This window comes from Lagenorhynchus albirostris, chromosome 19 (genome assembly GCF_949774975.1).
Source record: "Lagenorhynchus albirostris chromosome 19, mLagAlb1.1, whole genome shotgun sequence".
Lineage (NCBI taxonomy): Eukaryota > Metazoa > Chordata > Mammalia > Artiodactyla > Delphinidae > Lagenorhynchus > Lagenorhynchus albirostris.
Window position 1 is genome coordinate 39,578,953 of NC_083113.1, and position 22,380 is coordinate 39,601,332.

The window sequence follows — 22,380 nt, forward strand, 5'->3', positions numbered from 1 at the left end:
TCATTATCATCGTCATTAGTATGATCTATGTTTGGCAGTCGAACTGAACTTGGAACTTGAATGTTCAGGTTATAATGGTACATTCTTTGTGTATAATTACAGTTATGGAAAATCCAATAATATAGAGGTATGCAGACCAAAATAGAAACAACTCCATGCAATTTCTCTTGCTGAAAACTCAGACTATCTAGAGAAAACAAGAAATCAAAACTCCCAGACCTTCTCTAGCCTTTTCTCCTGCCCTCTCCCCCAAGGATCCAGAAAGGAGAATACTGCAGATGTTCAGCTACCTTTAAAACTTTTAAAAACTATTTTTAAAATATTGCATTAAATAATTGCTCATGTTGATCACTGCATTTGGGGGCACTCAAATTTTAGACCCTGTTGAGTGACTCCCTCACTTCATCCTGGCCCTGGCCTTGGCTGGGAGGTACTGGGCATGTCACCTGGGGACAGTAGTAGAATGTAGTTCTGCTCCAGCAGGTGTGGGCGAGGGGGCCGAGGCCCTGCATATCTAATAAGAGCCCAGGTGATGGATATGATGCTGCTGAGGCTTGGGTCACTTGGGAAAGGAAGTAAACACCTGAGCTTCATTTTGGTGTGTCTCTTTGATGTCATGGTCATTTTCAGACAACTTGGAAATTCTTTCATTATTCATGGGAACCTCTGTTGTTAAATCTGCTGCTAAGTCCTTGGACCCAGAGGCAGGGAACATTCGTTGTTTTGTTTTGTTTTTTTCTAAATCAAACAAATAGAATAAAGCAAATACCCATTGACTTCTGGTGACTGCCCTTTGGGGAGTTCATTTAACTTCCTATTTCCCTTGTTCCTCTGCCTGGCTGTGGAAGCAGGCACAGGAATGTCACAAAGGACAGGATGGGGGTGTGCATCAGTTAGCACTGCAAAAACACCCAGGCTCCGTAGGGAATAAGTTGCTGATGACAGTATTAAAGCAGCACTAGTTCGACATGCCCGAATTAACTCTTTCACTGCCCTTCCGTAAAATTCCAGGGAGGAGCAAGAACACAGGTGCTTTGGACTTAGTAACCTGGGGTCCAGGTGACGATTCCTTCACATATTAGCTGTGTGACCTCAGGCATGTGACTTAACTGCTCTGAACCTTCTTTTTTTTAAAATTTGGAATGTGATACTAATGGTGTCTACCTTATAGGATTGTTGCTGTGAGATAATTCATATAGATTTATGTACGATGCGTGAAAAATAACATTACTTTTCCTGAAGTCCAAAAAAAGCACCCAAGCAGTTGAACATTAATAAGAAGCTCCCATGGATGTACGCTGTGTGTAATTTTCACCTCTGTTTCCAAGTCCAACCCTGTCTCAGAAGGTGTGTGTTCAAAATAGTATTTTTCTGTGTAAGCCTTTCCTAATTGTTATACAGAATAATGCAAAACTTATTATGGTGATATTAAAGCATCTTCCATCCTTGGGTGGAAGAAATGGTTAATATATTTTTTATTAAAATGCATGTACCTGGAAATATCCTTTCAAAAGGAAGAAAGCACTAAACACACACACACACACACACACACACACACACACACACACACACACACACAAAGTTTACCGTTCTCCTCCCTCGTATCCCACACCCGGTAGCACAGAGCACTGTGTCCTACACGTGGTGGATCCTGGCAAACACGAGCAGACTGATTTCACAGAAGGAAAAGCTTGTGTGTCTGGTGATCTGCTCATCTCTCCACCATTTGGGGGGTGTGTACTGCCAGACTGGTCTGCCAGCCTCACTAGACTAAAAGGATGGAGAAGAGAAGACTGGAAGAAATGGCTGTCAGCCACGCCTTTAATTTTCACCAAGGTCTGGGACAGAATATCAGACAAGCTTGCTTGTCTCTGAATGAGACATAGCAACTCAGGCCAAGGATTATAAGAATCCACATGTGACAGTGGCCACTCAGCAGCACTGTCCAAAAGCCCTTACCCACTCTCCTGTGGGGGGAGGGGCACTCTTCATCAAATCCTACTTATGGGGCCATCTGTGCCCCTGCCCATGTAAACAAGCCCCTTGGCTCTCATTCAAGCATTGTTGCAAATTTCCCTCTTCTGGACACTATTGCTCCAGGCTGTGGGCCACTGCAAAGAACCTTTCTTCCTTCAGGGATTTCTCTGTCTAAACAGGATTTATGATGATCCTTTGGCAAGGATCTTTGAATCACTGGCTTTCACAGTATAGCTAAAAGGGTATTTCAGGAGAATCTACCTCTAACAAGCAATACAGCCCTGCAGATTTATCTCTTTTGATGAAACGGGCACAGCCCGATGCTCCCAGGATACTGTCCCTGGACAAGGTGCTACTGCAAAGCCAGTGTAGACCACATGGCACTGAATGGACCAGCTGTGTCCCAAATAGCTGTGTGACCTTGAGGCAGCTGTTTAACCTCTCTGAACAGGCGGTCTCATCTACAAAATGTACATGATTAGGGGACTGTCATGAAAGTTAGATAATTCATATATATGTACTTTTGTATGATACACAAACAATAACATTACCTTTCCCAAAGTCCAAAAAAACACCCAAGAAGTTGAACATTAATAAGGAGCTCCATGGATATACACTTGTTTGTAATTTTCCCGTTGTAGTCGAGCGCCCGGTTTGTGGTGGGGCTCAGTACACAGTACCTGATATTTTTGGTAAGGGAGGTGTGCCGGGAAAGAAGGGGCATTGACTGACTGCCTAGAGCTCTGCCTTTGAGAAAGGCTATGAGTCCCCGATCCCAGGCAGGATGAGATTAGTACTACTGTGCCTCCGAGAATTTGCCAACAAGCTGCCTTCCCCCTGGAGGTACAGTACTTGCGTTTCAGCTAGAGGAGCACAAATCCCGCCTCACCACTCCAGCACTTGTTAAGCTCAAATTTCGTTTGTACCAATTCTAGACTATTTTCTTTGATTTATCGCCTACAAACCCCTCTTCCAATTCCTGTATCCTGGCTTGAAAGGCATGGCTGTCTTTGCTTCTTCTTTTCTCTTTTACAGGGTGATGCCGACAGACCGAAAAAGAAAACCCTCCTTCTCTGGGGCTCACTGAGCTGCTTTTCCACCTGGAGAAGCCATCAGTAACCTCCATCAATGGCTCACAGACTGAAAAAACGGAGGATGGGTGGAGGAAAAAAAAAAAGAGAGAGAGAGAAGAATAGCTCCCTCTGATCCAGCCCATCCTGGGAGAGTGGTATTTCTAATCCTGCAGACACATGGAAAGAGAGCTCTGGCCAACCCCATTTTTTAAGGCGCAACAAAGACTCAAGAGAGTCTAACCAATCTCCAACAGGCATCTGGGGAGAATCAGGAGTATAAGTGGGACCCAGACCTGCCTGACTGCACATTCCGTACACTTTCCATAACACCACGTTATTTCTAAGTGGAAAAAAATATCCCGTAGGCTCTTATTCCTCAGCAAACACTCTATGCAAAGGTCACGAAGAAGTAAAGCCACCGGCAGGTGTAACTTCCATTCCAACATATGAACACCTGAAAATCACTTAATCCCTTTAAATGTCAGTTTTCTTATCTGAGGAAAAAATGGGTATAAGCATCTTTATTGATGATTACACAGGGGTAAAATGAGCTAATGGAGCAAAGAGCCTGGCACGATACAGAAGCTCATTACACGTGTGTACTTCCTTTCTTGGCTCCAGAAGAAAATGTGTTGTTTTTTTTTACCATAAGGCGCCTGTGGCGGAAAAGTGAAAATTTAATGTAAAGAGGATGATAACAATGAAACTGAAGCTATTGCATAGGCTGATTATACAGGTGGTACTCAAATGCAAAAACACAATGGCAACTGAGAAAAGAAAGGAAAAATAAAATTAGTAAATGCTACATCTCACCCACACAGTATCCTAACAAGCTTCTTGCAGTCAAGACAATGAAGAAAGTGAATTATGAGGTACCTTAAAAGGAAGTGTACAGGTTTTTACAATCAACACCACACGCTTAAAGGAGGAAATCCTTTTAAATTAAATACTAAGTCATTAGACAGCTATAGAACTCAGCAATATCAAGCTTCCCACATATTTGATGGGACAGATAAAACAGCTTTAACATTATATAGTTCACTCTTCTATTCATCTTCAAGACTTTGCAGCATCTTACTTCTTCCTATCAAGGATAAAGCCTACTCTTCTCAAATATCTTCACTTCAATTTACGTTGGCCAGAAATGCATCTGTACGTTCTCTGTGTGCTTAACGCCCACGTCCACATCATTCACAGGTATGGAAGCACAGAGACATTTAGTTCAAGTGTTTCTGAAGCAGGAGGTGGCAATTATGTTGATCCTCTGATTCGCGGACTATAATCACTTGCTTGAGAAACCCCCACCCCCAGGAGATGCATTATCACTGAAAGCAAATTATGGCGTCGTCTGTTCATTCTTCTGGAAATTTCTTCCATGTCTATCCCTAGATATAGATATATATCCTGACAATATATAAAAGTCAAAGGAATCTCCCCAACACTGAGAGTGAAATCAAGGGACTTAAATCTGTGATGGTGTTTGTCTACAAGACTTCACAGTTTCTTGCCCTCACTCTGCTGTTTCCATGTGTAGAAAAACAATGCACAGACCCCTGCTATGGAGTAAATATGAATATATTTATTGAGCTCAAAACCTCTGCCTTCTGCTTGAGACATGTGATACATCAGTGTTCCTGGTGGCAGCAGGAACACTTAATATATCAGTGGGGATAGAATACCTTCAGTATTAGCATCAGCAGAAACACTGCAGTTGTCCCTTGGTATCTGAGGGGGACTGGTTCCAGGAGCCCCACCTGCGGATACCAAAATCCATGGATGCTCAAGTCCCTTGTATAAAATGGTGCAGATTTTGCATATAATCTACAGACATCCTTCTATATGCTTTAAATCATCTCTAGGTTACTTATAATACCTAATATAATGTAAATGCTATGTAAATAGTGGTAAATACAACGTGGATGCTATGTAAATAGTTGCTGGCATGCAGCAAATTCAAGCTTTGAATTCTGGAACTTTCTGGAATTGTTTTCCAAGTACTTTCGATCTGCAGTTGTTTGAATCCATGAATGCAGTGGATACAGAGGGCTAACTGTGTTTCATATTATGCTATTACCCTAATAAAGGGATAGAGAGTCCCCAGAGGAAACCATGGACTCTCCCACTGAAGTACAGTTGTAAAAAATCCCGTCACACTGGAAGAAACAGATATTTTCTTCAAGAACTTCCCAGAAACTTTATAGGATGGTGTTATCAGTCTCAAAATGTAAAGAATTCTAATCTAACAGACTTTTTTTTTTTTCTCTTTTTTAGTACGCGGGCCCCTCACCGCTGTGGCCTCTCCTGTTGCGGAGCACAGGCTCCGGACGCGCAGGCTCAGCGGCCATGGCTCACGGGACCAGCCGCTCCGCGGCATGTGGGATCCTCCCAGACCGGGGCACGAACCGGCGTCCCCTGCATCGGCAGGCGGACTCCCAACCACTGCGCCACCAGGGAAGCCCTCTAACAGACATTTTGATGAACAAGCCATCAAGCATTTATCAGCTGCTGCTTCCTGCTGTACTTTGCACTAGAGATCATGAGGTAGGTAAGCAATAAATGCTCCTGTGGTGGGATGCTAGAATCAGCCACTCAGAGGAAGTTCAGAGCCTCTTAGCACAGGGGGGAAAACTGAAGGAACAAAGCAAAACTATCAATAATACCATTTGGGGAATCTGTGGCAGAGGCTAAATGAGAAGCCTCTGTGGCAGAAGCCCAGGGCTTCTGACTGCCTAACCACAAGCAAAGTGTTATCTAGCCACTCTTTGTCTCCAAGCTTAAAAACAATTTCAAAATGAACACCCATATGTGTATAAAAGGTGCTATCACCCCGTTCCAGCATGCCTGCATTTATTCCTAAACTAGGAGTGGTCTGAGTCATGAGAAGTTACAGAAGTAGCCAGCCTCATGAATGCTGATAAAGCCTTTCACATGCAGGGGCATGGTGAATTCATTCAGGTGGGCACTGTGACTGAGCATGCTGTGTTTTTGTTTTTGTTTTAAATCTCGAGAAAGATTATATTTCAAAGTTACAGTAATCAAAATAGTATTACTCTATTTTTGAGTAAATTTAAATTTAGACTTACCCTAACTAGTCACTAACCTTTCCTTTCTTAGTTCTGCGTTTTGTTTCTTTTACTTTTTTTTTTTTTTTAACATCTTTATTGGAGTATAAGCATGCTCTGTTTACTAGGTGCTGGGGATACAATGGCATGTACCATAGGTCTCTTCACTGTCTGTATGAAGTCTACAATCTAACTAGTGATCACTAATAGATAACCAGGAGGAAGGAACAGCTGCTATGGGAAGAGTTGCTCAGGAATAGCCTCTCCAACAGATTTATTGAAGGCTGGGAAGCCTTGAAGGACAGGGAAGAGTTAACGATGGGAAAAAAACAGTATTTTTAAGTATGGTAATTCTTTTCCTACCGTGGTTTTCTTTGAATTTTATCATAGAGAAAACACTGATTTTTTTACCCCCTCCCCAAGATGTTTTCTGAAAAGCATTTGTACATATATTTATATGTATGCTTTTACTTTGATTTGTGTTATGAAATTTATCTTACTCTGTGTGTGTATGTGTGTCTTTCCCAATCAGCATTCAGCTGTGAGTCTTCCAGACTCTGTGGTTAGGTTTTGATGCTTAAACTCCTTAGCATGGCCTGAAAATGGAAACCCTTTTACAGCCTGGCATCTCTTACCTTTCTTGATTCAGCTGAGCCCTGTGCCTTGCAAAGTGCATGGTCCAGTCACACCAGATCAATTTCATCCCTTCAACATGCCAGGTATTTATGCTTCTGTCATTTGCACAACACATGCTCCTGGAGGTCCCAAAATGAACTTCTTTCCCTTTTCCACAGGGTAAATTATGTCTCAGTCTTTAAAATCCGTCTCTTTTCTCCAGCTTTCTCTGCCTGACTCATCAGGTGGAATTAACGGATCAATCTCCTGGAAACCTTTCTCTCCTTTGTATAATTCTTGACTCACATTGCATTATGATTATCAATTCAGTTCTTAGGTTTTACTTATTGATATTTTTAAATTACCAGATAATGCATACTCAGTGTCAAAATTTTGAGAAATAAAATGTATAGATGAGAAAATAAACATTTCCTTCCGCTACTTTCCCCTATTTTTAAACACAATTGAGATCTTTCTTCTACTGCACCTGACCTCACCACTGCTAAACGTTCTTCAGGAACCCTCTTTATTTATTTATTTTTTATTTTATTTTTTTGCGGTATGTGGGCCTCTCACTGTTGTGGCCTCTCCCGTTGCGGAGCACAGGCTCCGGACGCGCAGGCTTAGAGGCCATGGCTCACGGGCCTAGCCGGTCCGCGGCATGTGGGATCTTCTCGGACCGGGGCACGAACCCGTGTCCCCTGCATCAGCAGGTGGACCCTCAACCACTGCGCCACCAGGGAAGCCCAGGGAACCCTCTTTTAACAGTAGTGTAATTGCCTGTCAGGATGGACAACAGATTATATAACCATTCAACCTCCTACTGTTGGGCTATTCAGTAGTTTTAATTTTTTCTTAATTAAGAAAACTTAATTGTGCATTAATCTCTGTCTATATACCTGTGTATTCTCTTAGGAGGGATGCTTACAAGTAAAACTGCTGGGACAAAAGAGATGATATTTTAAAGCTCTATGTACATATTGCAGATTATTCTCCAGAAGATATGTTTTAATTAACACACCCACCAGTAGGGTGGAAATGGCTATTACACTCCTCTGTCCCGTCATGGGAGCAACTGCTCCACCCATATATTATTGTAAAAGGTGTAAATGCATAGTTGCTTCAATTTCTCTTTCTTTGAATAGCAACACAGTTGAATTTTTCATATGTTTGTGTGTGTGTGTGTGTGTGTGTGTGTGTGTGTGTATAGTCACACATACAATTCTGGGAAGTGTATGATTAGGTCTTTCCCCTGTTTTCCATTGGGGTGATGGTATTTTTTTCTTATCCACTTGCAAGAGCTGTTTATTCAAATATTAAAATACTTCTTTAGATCATATTAGTTTTGAGTATGTCCCAGATTTGCTCTTTAGTCATAATTTTGCTTATGATTTTTTTAAAAAATAAATTTCTTTATTTTTGGCTGCGTTGGGTCTCCGTTGCTGTGCATGGGCTTTCTCTAGTTGTGGCGAACAGAGGCTACTCTTCGTTGCCGTGCGCAGGCTTCTTATTGTGGTGGCTTCTCTTGTTGCGGAGCACAGGCTCTAGGCGTGCGGTCTTCAGTAGTTGTGGCACATGGGCTCAGTAGTTGTGGCTTGCAGGCTCTAGAGCGCAGGCTCAGTAGCTGTGACGCACGGGCTTAGTTGCTTTGTGGCATGTGGGATCTTCCCGGACCAGGGCTCGAACCCGTGTCCCCTGCATTGGCAGGCGGATTCTTAACCGCTGTGCCACCAGGGAAGTCCGCTTATGATATTTTTGATGTACAAAAGTTGGCAGTTTAATTTGTCCATTCTTTACTTTGTGATTTTTTTTTTCCTTTATGGTTGTTTCTTCACATGCCTGGCTCCCGATGTACCATGACCTCCATTAGGACAGGTGTCCTACTTTATTCATCTTTGTATCTCCAGCACTTTATGGAATGGCAGAGCCCGGGATATAATCATTCCTCCATAAATCCTTGCCAGATAGAACTGTATTGTATTTTCTTAGTAAAGCTCATCTCTCAAATGATTTGCTTCTATATATGAAAATGCACATATATATAATTTTTATATATTGAATATATTTCATATTGGATAATACTGCAAATACACGCCTCTCTTTATTCACTATTCTATTATTTCTTTTAAATACTTAAATTGATCCATCAAACTACATATCCTAAAAATTGATATGAAAATTTAATGGTATTGCAAAGGTGAGCCACTCAGTATAATAGTAATGCTAGGATGGGTCACACAAGATAGGTAGGGAGAGTATCTGCTATCGATTGCAATACAATGCAATACAATAGAGCCGATCAAAATGGTGGATGACTATCAGAGTAGAATGTTATCTGCTAGATCAAAACCCAGAACATCCCAAAGGGAGCCTGGGCACTTTTTTTTTTGTATTCTCCAAACCATAAAGGCATCGTATAACTCAAAAATCTTCACTCTGAATATATTCTGAAATAAAACTTGATTTCAAATAGCTGTACAGTTTACTAATGTGTTCCGAAATCAATTTGTGTTGAAAACATAGATGTGACTTGTAGTGTGAACACAGAATGGGTTCCAGGAAATGTCACACGAAGTCCATGTAGCATTCCCGACAGGGAGGGGGACAAAGAAGAGAGAGGTGCCGATGACCCGCTCTGGTCCACGCACCACGCCCAGTGCTGCAGCTTCCCATTTCAGTGGGAGTTCACCTAACAGTCTCTCCCCTTCCCACTTGGATGAGGTCCCACTCAGAGGCTGTGGACAGGAGATCCCCACCCCCTGGAGGAAACCATAGGGCTGCCTGTCCACCCACATCCTTTTCAAGAAGGCTCAGCTTCCTGGGCTATGCCGGCTTAAATTCCTTCTAGTGGCACCCTGACATCTGGCCAGGTTCCCAGCTCCACTGTCTGCCCAGGTGACAACTAGGAAACTCCCCCTTTAACAGGTAATAGCTGTGTAGAAAGGAAGAGGCAGGGACATAGGCCTCACCCAGGGCGCTATGCTGCCAATAGGACTGTGTAGACCAGTGAGCCTCTCATCATAAGAGGGGGAAGAGTTGGTTAGAAAAAAGTGCTAGGCAGTGTGTGAGCACAGGTGAGAAACATGCAAACCATACCACTGGACAGTCACAGGAGCCAGACGGGACCTGACATGCTACTGTCCCCCAACATCCACACCCAAATCACGGCTCTGCTCCTTCTTGCCTCAACCTTAATGTGAAATGAAAAGCCCAGATTTAACTGAATTTCAGGAAAAAGAGGCCCTCTGGGGAGAAAGAATTATTTGATAATAAACTTCTAGCATCATCTTCTTATATCCAGTCATTTATTCATCCATCCATTCATTCAAAGCTTAACACCCAGTTAAAGGCAGGATGCACAGTGGATAACAGAATGGATTTTAGCATCAGGAAGGTCTGAGTTTAGTCTAGAATCAACCCACCATCAGCTTGGAAGTTTTGGACAGGCCACTTGACTGTGGTAAACCTCATTTTCTTCACCTACCACACAGGATAGGGGCACTGCAGGGGGATCAAATGAGAAGGCACACAAGGGGCACACGTACTAGAGCATGGCCCATAGTAAGTGTTCCTTAAACAGGACATACTTTTTTCATAGGAAAGCACACCGTATACTTGTAGTGAATGTGTCTCCCATGAGCACTGTTCCAAATGACTTGATCCTGAAAAACAGCTCTGTGAGATCTTACTTTTAATATTTTGACAAGTAATACACTGAAGCCCCCAAACTTTGAGTGTCTCACTTGAATTACCCAGCAGCTACTTTTCAGATTTGGAGTTTGTGTCCAGTTTTGTCTCACTGCCAAGCGTGTGCTTTTTCCAAGGTACCAGGCTGCCTGGTCCGAATCTAGGCAGTGAGATGAAGGAAGAGTGAGAGACAGTCTTTCCTCACTTCCTAGTGAGAGCGGACATGGGAACCAATCACAACCAATGATTATGCCCAACATGATACGTTTCATACTGAGCCTGAGCAGCACAGGAGCACTGGCTGACCTTATGAGGTCATTGATGTCAGGGGTCACACTGGTCCCAACTCATTTGATAAATTGGGTCTTAAAAGCTGAGAGTGTGTCTAAATGGCAAGAATGGTAAAGGCTGGCTGTTAGGTGAAAGGCATTCCAGGAGATGGAAAACCTGTATCATACCTTTCCCGTTCAGACCATACTAGCACCCAAAGTGTAGCTGAGGCAGGCTTCTCTTTATACAGATGTTCTCACAAATCAATGGCTAGGGGATGATAGAATTGGCATATCAACATCCTGCAACCCCTTACAAAGGATCTAGGCACTGGCATCAATGGTGGCTAGTATCACAAGAAGAGAAATTACAGACATTATGTGCCTCCTGGGGGAAGTACACACCACCACCTAGGAAGTAGTCTTAACAATGAATAAAAGAAACACAAAAATTGAATCTGAATCTGGTTAAGACTCTCATCCAAGATCCAATTTTCAGAAGATTAAGAGGACTGAGGGAAACTCTACAGCAATGGTTCTCAGTTGGAGGCAAGTTTAGCCCCAAGGTGCATTTGGCAGTACCTGGAGATGTTTTTGGTTGTCACAACTGGCAAGGGGATGCTACTGGCATCTAGTGAGTAGAGCCCTGGGATGCTGCTAAACATCCTATAACGCATAAGACAACCCCCACAAGAAAAATTATCCTGCTCAAAATGTCAGTAATGCTGAGGCTGAGAAACCCTGTATTATAGGATTATTCCATTTCCTCAACGACAGGGAGTGATGGAAGCACTTACAGATTAAAATAAACTGGAAAGGACTACGTAAAGACAAACAGGCAAAATTCAGTTATAGTGTCTGGGGATGCTCACGTTGGCAATGAGAAGGTGATCACCAAACAAGTCAGAAAAGTGGTCAGGCTTATGCGGAGGCAATGTCCTGCCTGTTTCTCCCTCTTCACAGGGATGGTGGCTTAGAGGTGCTCACCTTGGAACAATGCACTTAGCTGTACAATTGTCTTTGTGTTTTCTGTATTATATCTAACAAGAACAGAGTTTAACATTATATTAACAACAAAATAAAAAGCCTTTCTTTTCTCACTTTGGCTAGGAGTTAATTAGCTTATAGCTACAGACTTTAAAAAAATCACTGATTCATCCAGGTGCATTTCTATTTCTTTTTCCATGTTTCCCACAGGTACTTAAAAAGTTATTTCTAACCTTGTCCACCCCTGTTGCTTATTTCTAGAGAATACCGGCTAAAGTCGCCCAGAGTGTTAAAGCAGCAAGCGGAATAATCGAGCATAGGTGCTGAGGTCAGATAACCTAAACTGTCACTCCGTTCCACCGTAGCAGTTCACCCAAGCTCCTTGACTTGCGTTCCTTCTCTGTAAAACGAGATAAGTACCTTCTACCTTGCTCATGGGGTTGTTGGGAGTATCAGACAAAGAATTTTGCTCGTACTAATAAGCATAATTATCATAAAGATTATCATAAGCAAAATAAGATATCTAGATTATCTTAAGAATACAGTAGATTCTGAAAGACTCTAACTAGATTCTGAAAATAGCTCCTTTTGTAAAATTTAGCTCTTGATTAATTGCACACGTGTCCGTTCAGCAAGCACTGAACATGTGCTGAAACCAGTCCTGGAGGCTGGGGATGCAGACAGGTCCAGTCTCCATCCTCTCATCTTTCATAGGAAGATCTGAGATTCTATTGCTGCGTAGATTCACTCAGTTCCGTTTTTTTATTACTGAAACTCACCACTTTTAGGCACTACAATTACTTCCAATTTAAAATAAGGGAACTAAAAATCAGAAAACTGCAATGCATATCATGGTTACAGGTCTTCTGACATTCTTTGGGCATTTGCTGATTACCGGGCCCTCAGCAAAGCCCTTTTCACTCGCTGCCTCAAAATCGCCATGTGAAAGAGAGGAACTCTCATTATATCTGTTTCAGATATGAAAAGTAAGGCTGCCAGATGATCTTGAGCGTTCCTAAAAGCTGCACAGCCGGTACATGTCAATACTAAGATTCACCTGAACCAGCTTCAACCTAGGAGCCTGTCTTCTAATTTAAAACCCAGTGGATCTTGTCAGACTAGCTGGAGGCTGCTTTTAAGAGACCAAACTATTCCCTCTTCCTGGTAGGGCCGCTGTCTGTTTTAAAGGCATCATCTGCCTATGACATTGATTCTAAAATCTCTTCTGGATCTTTAGGTCTGTGAGCTTCTCTAAAAAGAATTGTGGTCTGAAGGAAAGCAGTGTCTCATCCTTTACAGAAATCAGAAAGGTGAACACCTTGCATAAATGAAGGCATGCAGCTCGTGCTGGGTCATCTATACTGTAGACCAGTGGTTCTCAAACTTTACAAATCATCAGAAGCACCCGATGACCTCTTCAAACCACTCCAAGTGTTTCTGACTCAGAAAGTCACTGCCTGGACCACCTAAATGCATTTCTAACACAAGCCCAGGTGATATGAACGCTGCTGGTCCAGGGAGCACATTTTGAAAGTCAAGTCCTAGACTCATCTCTGTTGGTTCTGAGATATTAGAATGTTTATTCCCCCTTTCTGAGTATCCATGTGCCTCTGTCAAGAAAGCTGACAAGAAGTAAAGAATGGGGCAGTAGGGGTGGGCGCTTTCTGAAAATGGACAAGAGCTAACCCAGCACTTAAACTTTACAGAGCTTCCCCATCACCTGGAGACTTGTTATAAATGGAGCTTCTCAGAACCCACACCCCATCTGGCTGCACAAGGCTGGGTTTAGGGTCCTAGAAGCTTCCTTTGAAACAGGGTCCCCAGGAACATGGAAGCAGACGGTGTACAGACCACCTCCTATAAAACCCTTGGAAAACAAAGACAAATCCCAGAGCTTGTAAGGAAATAGGTTCTAAGACCCTTTGCTCTGAAGGCCAGGGTTTGGCCTAGAGATTGGACATCCCACAGAACTGTATGCTCTTAGATGTTCCATAACAGAGAGTAAGAGAAAGTGCATCTAATTTGGGTGTGTGTGTGAAAACATCTAAGTCAAATATTCGACTTTAGGACCTTCAGAGTGAATTTTAAACGAGAAAAAAAATATCATTTGAGAGGAAAGGGGAAGCTCTAGACCAGCACACCCTGGAATCTTTCCATTTAGAGCAGGCTTCAGAGTCAGGTGTGAATTGGATATGTCCCAGAAGATAGGTACGGGGTAGTCAGAGCTACTACATTTTGCACCTGACACAGGATTGCTCCCTCCAGTAATGACAGCAGCACAGCCTGAGCAGTTTCAGTGTCTTAATCGCTTTCCCTTTCTTTCAGAATGCAGGGAATTTAGTCTAATTCTTCATGCCTTCCCGTAGGAATTATCGAGTGTCAGCTACCATAGAGACTCTGCAAGTCGCTTTGTATAAAAACTGTTTGCAGCAATTCAGAGGACTGTGTAATTGAGTTAACAAGTTGCAGGAAATGCATTTACATCCTGGACTGGACCCGACGACCTGTCCATGAGAAGGTATCGAGCAGCGAGGGCTGGCTTATTAATGCCAATCATTCACCACACACTGCTGTAGTGAGCAAATTCTGAATTCCAGGCTCTTAACACTCTGATTACAGTTGATACAAATGATGGATATTAAAAACCCCACTGTTGGCTAAATGTCAAAGGGAGGATTTATGTAAATTGATTGCATTAGGCGAATTGTTTGTGATGTAACATGTTCCACCTGATATCTCAAGGCTGATACACCATAACCATGATTGAGAAAGTGAAGTGATAATGGATTTTGCTAATCCTATTTAATTGGGTCCTCCTCCCAGGTAAGGACTATCTTTGGACTATAGCTGAATCTACTCTAAAATATGCCACACGTGGTCATCCTTTGATATCATCAAGATGCCGCTAAAAGACAATGACTCACTTTAATATTTTAAAATTCCCTTCTCCTAATTTTTAATGGTAATTCATTTTCATGGAAGAACATTTTGAAAATGCAGAGGTTTAAAACAAATTCAAGTTATTTATTTGAATAAATAAACAAATGACTGCAAAATGAACTATTGATAATCTTATCACCCAATGATAACCGTCATTAGTTACCATCTGAGTTTATTACCTTCTAATCATTTTAACCATGCTTTTTAAAACTTATTTTTCAAAGTAGAGATTGTGGTTTACATGCAATTCTTTTTATGCATCTTCTGATAAAACTATACCACATTTTCCCATATTATTAAAAATATCTTCATAAATCTAACAAATGACTTCTCAAATCTAAGTTGTATGAATGAACTGTTACTATTTAGAGATTTCCTCTAAGGGCTAGTCATTTAGCATGTTTTCACTTTTGACTCCAATAAAAAAAATGTGATGAGCAATTTTTAACAGCTTTATTAAAGTATGATTTATATACCATAAGAAATCACCTGGAAGAACATTTTTTTTGTGACTCAATCTTTGTGTTTCAGGTGTTTCCTAAGGCTAGGTATCCAGAAGTAAAACAATTAAGACAAAGGGTCTGTATATGTTTAATCTCAAGAAAAACTTTGACAAATGCCCTCCGGTATTGATTCATACTGCCATCAGCAAAGTATTAGAGTACTCATCTTATTCTACCCTGGTCAGCTTGAGTAGTAGGAGAAGTATTTAAGGTCCTGTCACTTTTAATGAAGAAGTCAAGATGTCACCATACAGTTCAAAAATGGAAAGTGCATTTAGGAATTTTCATTTTCACTTTCGATGCACTTTGCTTTTGTCCTTCCATCCTGCTTAGTTTTAAGGTAACATGGTATTCACAGGGGCTTCCCTTATTGAACTTCTCGCTAATAATTAAGGTTGAGTGACAATATGAGTAAGTTGCATGCAAACCAAATAACAGCCTTACCTAAACAAAGAGACAAGCTCCAACTCTGGGTTCCCAGTCATGAGCTATATTACCCTCTCTAAGGATTTAACCTTATCATTTTCCTTATCACTAGAAAAACAGTTGAAATAGAAGATGATCAAACAAAAGTTGCAGTCACTTAACCAGACAACTAATACATCTCCAGGTCACTGTTTGAGACAAGGGGTTTCATTTTTAAGAAGGTATGTTACATTTATTTAATAGATACCTAGAATTAAATTCTTTACAAAAGTCATAGTTTGCTTTCAAAGAAGGGTCTGTCTGGGCATGCCAAACAATAACACTCTGTGTTTGAAGAATACAAAATGATTTCTAAATATTCTTCCACCCTCTAGTTCCAGTAGCCCTTCTAAAAACTTGTTCTTAAAACTATCAAAGGGGCTTCCCTGGTGGCGCAGTGGTTAAGAATCCGCCTGCCAATGCAGGGGACACAGGTTCAAGCCCTGGTCCGGGAAGATCCCACACGCCGCGGAGCAACTAAGCCCATGAACCACAACTACTGAAGCCCGTGCACTTAGAGCCCGTGCTCCGCAGCAAGAAAAGCCACCACAATGAGAAGCCCGAGCACAGCAGCGAAGAGTAGCCTCCGCTAGCCGCAACTAGAGAAAGCTGTGGGCAGCAGCAAAGACCCAATGCAGCCAAAAATAAATAATAAATAAATAAATAAATTTATATTAGAAAAAAACTATCAAAGAATGGCAAAATAACTAATTATGCCTGAACTACTCTCATGACTTATTCCATTCTCTTGAGGCATGCTGTGATTTAAAAAAATGAAGGATTTGTAACTGTTAGTTATCAGCACTTCATGTAACTTTTGATTTAAGTAACAAATACCATTTCAGCTCTATGTATTCATTATGCCACTAAATTGCAAAGGAAAGAAGCCAATTCTAATGAATTGTAACCATAGTTTCTTTTGCGTATTACATATTAGAAGTGGGTAGCACTTTAAATTATGGTACACAAAACAGCATATAATTAATTTTGAATAAAAGATAATGTATTCTTGCTAAATACGAGTTATTTTAAAATCTCTTAATGAAGAACTAAGCATATGCTGTGCTGCACTGTGAAAATGTTTAGCATATGTCATTAGAGCCAACATTTTGCATTTTTTATTATATTTATTTTCAATAATAATATATTATTTTAAGTGAACACAAAAAAATGTAATCACTAGCATTCCAAATGTGGAAAATATATGCAAATTACAGGAAACTTTGTGGCTTCCCAGAAGTTGTCACTAAATAACTTTTTGATGGCATGGTGCGATTGCAATTTGCAATAGAATGAGAAAAATGGGAAAGACTGTTACTTTTAAATCACAGAACATATGCACAATGAATTTTAAAATTCAGATATGGAGATAAACATTTCTATTCTGAAAATTGACATGTTCTGAGTTTTCATGGAATAGCAATGCTTAAATCTAGACCTTAAGTTCTATCTGATTTAGTATTGGCTCTCTTTCTGACATTGTGCTTCTGGTTTTAAAAGGATGTATCCTGAAGGTTCTACACTCTTAGGACGACTGCATTGAACTTCTAACTGAGCATGATCCCTAGTCTTCATTCTGCCTCTAAATATCATGATCATCATTATCACCAATACCTCTACAAACAGCACCACCATCACCACCATCACCACCAAAACAACACTGAATCTTGGGCCATATCCTTCCTAGCCTTACTCTCCACATCTGTACCATGATGATGCCTAATGTTCCTATAAACTAGCTATGTGCATAGGCAAACCACCCGTCATCTTTAAGCCTTACTGCTCTTAGCTATAAAATGGCTATGCTAAGGTCCTTTTTATTTCTAATAGATCTGCCCTTTTCCTCAGCTCTTCCTGACTGCCAACAGAAACACACAATAAAACCAGATTTTCTAAACTCACATATGCTTTTTACTCTTGCTTCATTTAAATTTGGAGAGAGAGAAAAAAAATGTGGACAGTAGAAATGAATTGCGATATTGCAAAAGCCTAGAATTAAAAACAAAATGTAAAGTTTATTTTTAAATTCAAGGTTCAGCTTCTCTTCCAGAGGAATAATGACTAATTCATCAGAAACACACTGAACTAGAAGCAACCACTATTTCATTCTTCTCCAAATACCCTAGGTTTGGAGTTCAATATGTTTCTTTCTCAAGTACTAATGTGCAGTAATGAAAAATTGAAAAATGATAAAATTTTAAAAGAAAACAAAATAATTCATGATACCCTCACTACATAATTGCCACTGGTATTTCAGAATGACTCCTTTCCATGACTCCTTTCCATCCTGTGGTGTGTGTATGTAGAAAGTTGAAATCATACTGAACAGGTAATTCAGTGGCCTACTTTGCACCTCTTAACATTTGACTCTAAGCATATGTCCACGTAGCTACATCTTCTTTGTGAATACTTCCAGTGACAATTACAGCCCACCATAAAAATACACCATAATTTATTTAACTGATCTACTCTTGATAGATATTTAAGCATTCTTTTCTTTTTCATTTTTTTTTGCTATGATGAATATTTTGTGCATCTGATTTTTTAACATTTCAAGCTACTTCTTTAGTCTTAATTCCCCCAAATGTGAGATGAATATTGTAAAATCTCAGCAGAAATAATATCATTACTTTAAAATAACTTCGGTGGTTTATTTTTTGCACTGAAACACTCATCCTTATTGTTTTCTGTGAACTGTTTTGATCATACCTCAGCAAACCAGCACTGTTACCAATGTCCCTGGGTGTCCCATATCCCTTCCCACCACCACTGTTACAGTGAGAGAGAGAGATTTATTTTTATATACTGCTTCTCTCTCTAGACTAGGCTTTTCTGCAGGAAGATTCTAGATGATTAAACATCCTAGCCTCAGTTCCCTGCTTAAAGTCAGGCACATTGTAGGTGCTCAATAAACATTCTCTGAATTGATTAATGCATCTGGAAAATTATTTATGGAGCCCCATCCCTGTCCCAGAGCTATAAATGTATCTCTTGCTCAAGATGTAAAGATCTTCTCTATTTATTTTCCTTTATTTATATCCTGGCACATTCCACAAAGAATTTAGTGCAGGAGACCTCTCTGTAAATCAGTTCTGTCATCTAATGCTATTGCTGAGATGAATTTGCAAAGGACAAGCCTATTCTTTCAGATGTCATTTTAACTGTTTAGTTTGCAAGGATGAACAGGAACATCAAATTATGTCACTTCTTCAGAGACGTCTTCTTGGGTCTCCTTAGCTTGAATGAGCCATTTCAGCTCTTTCTATTACATGACTCTATTTATGCACTTTATGACAACTACCCCAATTTGAGATGGTCCTATCATGGACGTTCTGCCTCTTCCAACAGAAGTCTCATAGAGGGCAGGGTCTGTCTGGTTCACTAACATAGCTCCATCTTGTAGAACTGTTAATTAGTACGTGGTATACTCTCAGACCTGGAAAGGTTCTTAGAGGTTATCAAGTTTAGCTCCACTATTTAAAAAGAAAATGTAAACAGATGCCCCAAGAGGGAAAGTTAATTGCCCGAGGTATAACTAAAAAATGACAGAATCTGGGTGAGAATCTGGAATTCCTGACTCCCAGGGCAGTGTTCTTCCACAGCTTCTTGGTGATGCTATCTCTAAGCCTGGAGCAGAGGAAAGAGATGCTCACTCACACTGAGTGAAGGGAAATGGAAGTCCTTTGGACCAAAGCGATAGGAATCCCAGATTTCCCTGGTGGCGCAGTGGTTAAGAATCTGCCTGCCAATGCAGGGAACACAGGTTCGGGCCCTGGTCTGGGAAGATCCCACATGCCACGGAGCAACTAAGCCCGTGTGTGCGCCACAACTACTGAAGCCCATGCTCTGCAACAAGAGAAGCCACTGCAGTGAGAAGCCCACACAATGCAACAAAGAGTAGCCCCCGCTCACCACAACTAGAGAAAGCCCACATGCAGCAAAAAAGACCCAAAGCAGCCAAAAATAAATAAATATTTTTTTTAAAAAGTGATAGGAATCCCTTTTCTTGGTGTCTTTGGCACTATCAAATCCCTAAGTATAATTCTCTCTTTATATAGCCATTTGCACATCAACCATAATATAGATGGCAGCTGTCACTATCTTCCAGTTATTGGTAGGGATTCTGGGACACAGAGGAGCTGTGGGACATGGCTACAGCTATGTGACCAAGCCCAGGCCAGGTGCCACGTGGCCATTTACCTGGTCCACAGACACATCTCCCCAGTTCTCTTATAACTCAGCTCAAATCATAGGCCCATTGTCCCATTCCTGCACAAAACCATGAACCATGATTCTACAGCAGACACTGTGGTTTCTCCTCATCCTGAGAGGCTTTTCCTTACAGGAAAGTACAGGCATGCCTTATTTTCTTGTGTTTTGCCGTATTGTGCTTTGCAGGTATTGTGTTTGTTTTCGTTTTTTGCAAACTGAAGGTCTGTGGCAACCCTGCGCTGAGCGAGCCTATTGGGGCCATTTCCCCAAAGCATTTGCTCACTTCGTGTCTCTGTGTCACATTTTGGAAATTCTCACAATAGTTCAAACTTTTCCATTATTGTTATATTTGTTATGGTGATCTGTGACCAGGGATATTTGATGTGACTATTAAAAAAAGATTATGACTTGCTAAAGGCTCAGATGATGATTAGCATTTTTTATCAATAAAGTATCTTTAATTAAGGTATGTACATGTTTCTAGACATAATCCTATTGCTCACTTGACTACAATATAGACTACAGTGTAACTTTTACACACACTGGAAAACCAAAAATTTTGTGTGACTTGCTTTTTGCAGTGGTCTGGAACCAAACCTGCACTATCTCCAAGGTATGTCTGTATATAAATAAAAAGAACCCTGTGTTAATATTGTTTATGTAGTGATGTGATATACTAAACAGATTCATTAAACTTCCAGTAATGAGAAAAAAATATCTCTTTTCTCAGGAGTTCACGGGAGGCCAAAGGCTAAAACCCACCTTGGATGCTGTACCTGTTCACTATTTATTCGTGAGACCCAAAGCCTTGCAGGAGTCAGTGACCCACTCAGAGACAGGTAAACGCTGGGGCCACAAAGGGAAAAGCCTTGTATGAAGCTAGTAGAGGAGACTAGAGACAGAGATGCCCAGAACTCAGGGCTCTCAGTGGCTCAGAGCCCAGTACTCTGAAGAGTGGTGTGGTTCTAGAACAATCAGCAGCTCTGGTTTACCGGGTTATATTCCTCTGTTTCTAGTCCATGCCCTCTTGGCTCCTTCTGGGAGGAAGCTATGGAGCAGTGTGTTAAAGGAACAAGGAGAGGACTGGGGAGATGCTGGACTGAGACAGGATCTTCTAAATTCCATGGAAGTGTCACTACCTAAGAATCTTGATTACTAAGCTGGTCTAGTATGCTTGGGCCCCCACTTGAATTAAGCAACCCTAGAGATATGTGTGTACACATACATATACACACACACATCTATACATACATATACATCTCTCTCTATATATATTGATATATACGTACATCTATACATCTATATGTAAATACATATGTACTATGTGTACAGTTTTCTGGGCTTATTGTTATACTGTTAGAGGCACTGGTCTCTTTATAAGGCTCTTTGAAAGAAATTCTACGGGCATCAGTGCCAAGAAATGTTTTGTCTCACCTGGAAACTAATGCATTTTTCATTTGTGGTGGTTGTCTAACTCTTGGTGTTTCTCCAGCTGCTTAGGTTACTAGGAAACAGTGCTGTACGTCATAAATTATGGTGTGCTTTTCAATGAAGTTTCTTGCTCTACCTTACAACATTCCTCTTGCTTCCCCCCATCTTAATTTCTTTTTAAGTTTATTTTGTTGAAATCTTAGTGCAGAGCTGGTATTTATGAAGGCCATTTCAACTTCTCTTAAGAACAGAAACAGCCACAAATAAATGGACAAGTAAATAAACCATACTGTCTAAGCTCTTCACCTGGCCAGCCTCTGGGAATCCAACCACCTTTCTCCTGGCAGCCTGTCCAGAGATTTAGTTAACCCCTAACACATAGTAATTCCTTATTAAGGCAGAGTTGGTCCTCATGGTCGCACAAGGATCATATACTCAAAGAACAGACTTCTAGCTAATTAATTTTGCTTTCAGTTATTCAACATCTAAGAGGCCTTTTTATGGTTCTAAATGTGTGCATTACAGCATGGATCAGAACATACTGAAATTACCAATTTAATTACATCCTCCTCCTCCAGACTATTAGCACTTTAAGGGAAGAGACTGATAGTTTTACCTCAGTGTACCTAGCACTGTGGCTATTACCTAGTAGATGCTTTGTGTATAAATGCATGCTTGCTAAAATAGCTTCTGTGTGCATGTGTGTGTGTTTGCATACATACATACACATATCTCTGCATGTATGTATCTATATTGCCTTTCACTGCACAAGCCTCTCTCAAGTCTCAAGCAAATCTCACCAGAACTTACGAGGCAGTGTTTTATTCTCTCGTGCAGTTAAGTCACAGACGCACTCACATGGCTCTTACATAGCACAGCCAGGCTTTGAGTCCAGGTCGGCCTCACTCTTAGCTCTGTCCAGTTTGCTGCATTGCCTCTCAGTGTGACATCACAGTGAGTTTCAAGACAGAATCACAACTAATTGGTTGTATGCAAAGATGTCTCCAAACATCTTTGGAAGAGATGAGCTCTAGATAGCTGGGTATGGCCGACCATATTCTCACGCTGTTAAGAGAAATACCATATTTTACATTCCTTCATACTCATTATACCCTTTGATTACTATACTACACCATCTAAAATACAGTTTTTAGAAAAT

General features: G+C 40.9%; 1 protein-coding gene and 1 long non-coding RNA gene across 4 annotated transcripts in view; one reads left to right on the forward strand and one right to left on the reverse strand.

The window, feature by feature from the left end:
- The window catches only part of CDH11 (cadherin 11), a 144,746-nt gene that overhangs the window by 102,133 nt on the left and 20,233 nt on the right, over positions 1 to 22,380 (reverse strand). The gene's annotated exons all lie outside the window — the stretch shown is intronic.
- Positions 5,414 to 20,609, forward strand: LOC132509484 (uncharacterized). 3 transcript variants are annotated; one of them, XR_009537026.1, is made up of 6 exons: positions 5,414 to 5,591; positions 6,762 to 6,831; positions 11,932 to 13,163; positions 13,996 to 14,188; positions 15,652 to 15,760; positions 20,521 to 20,609. It is a non-coding gene; the product is annotated as an uncharacterized LOC132509484 (long non-coding RNA). The 3 variants fall into 3 exon arrangements; XR_009537027.1 differs by having other exon boundaries at positions 14,037 to 14,188; XR_009537028.1 differs by having other exon boundaries at positions 11,932 to 12,980; positions 14,037 to 14,188.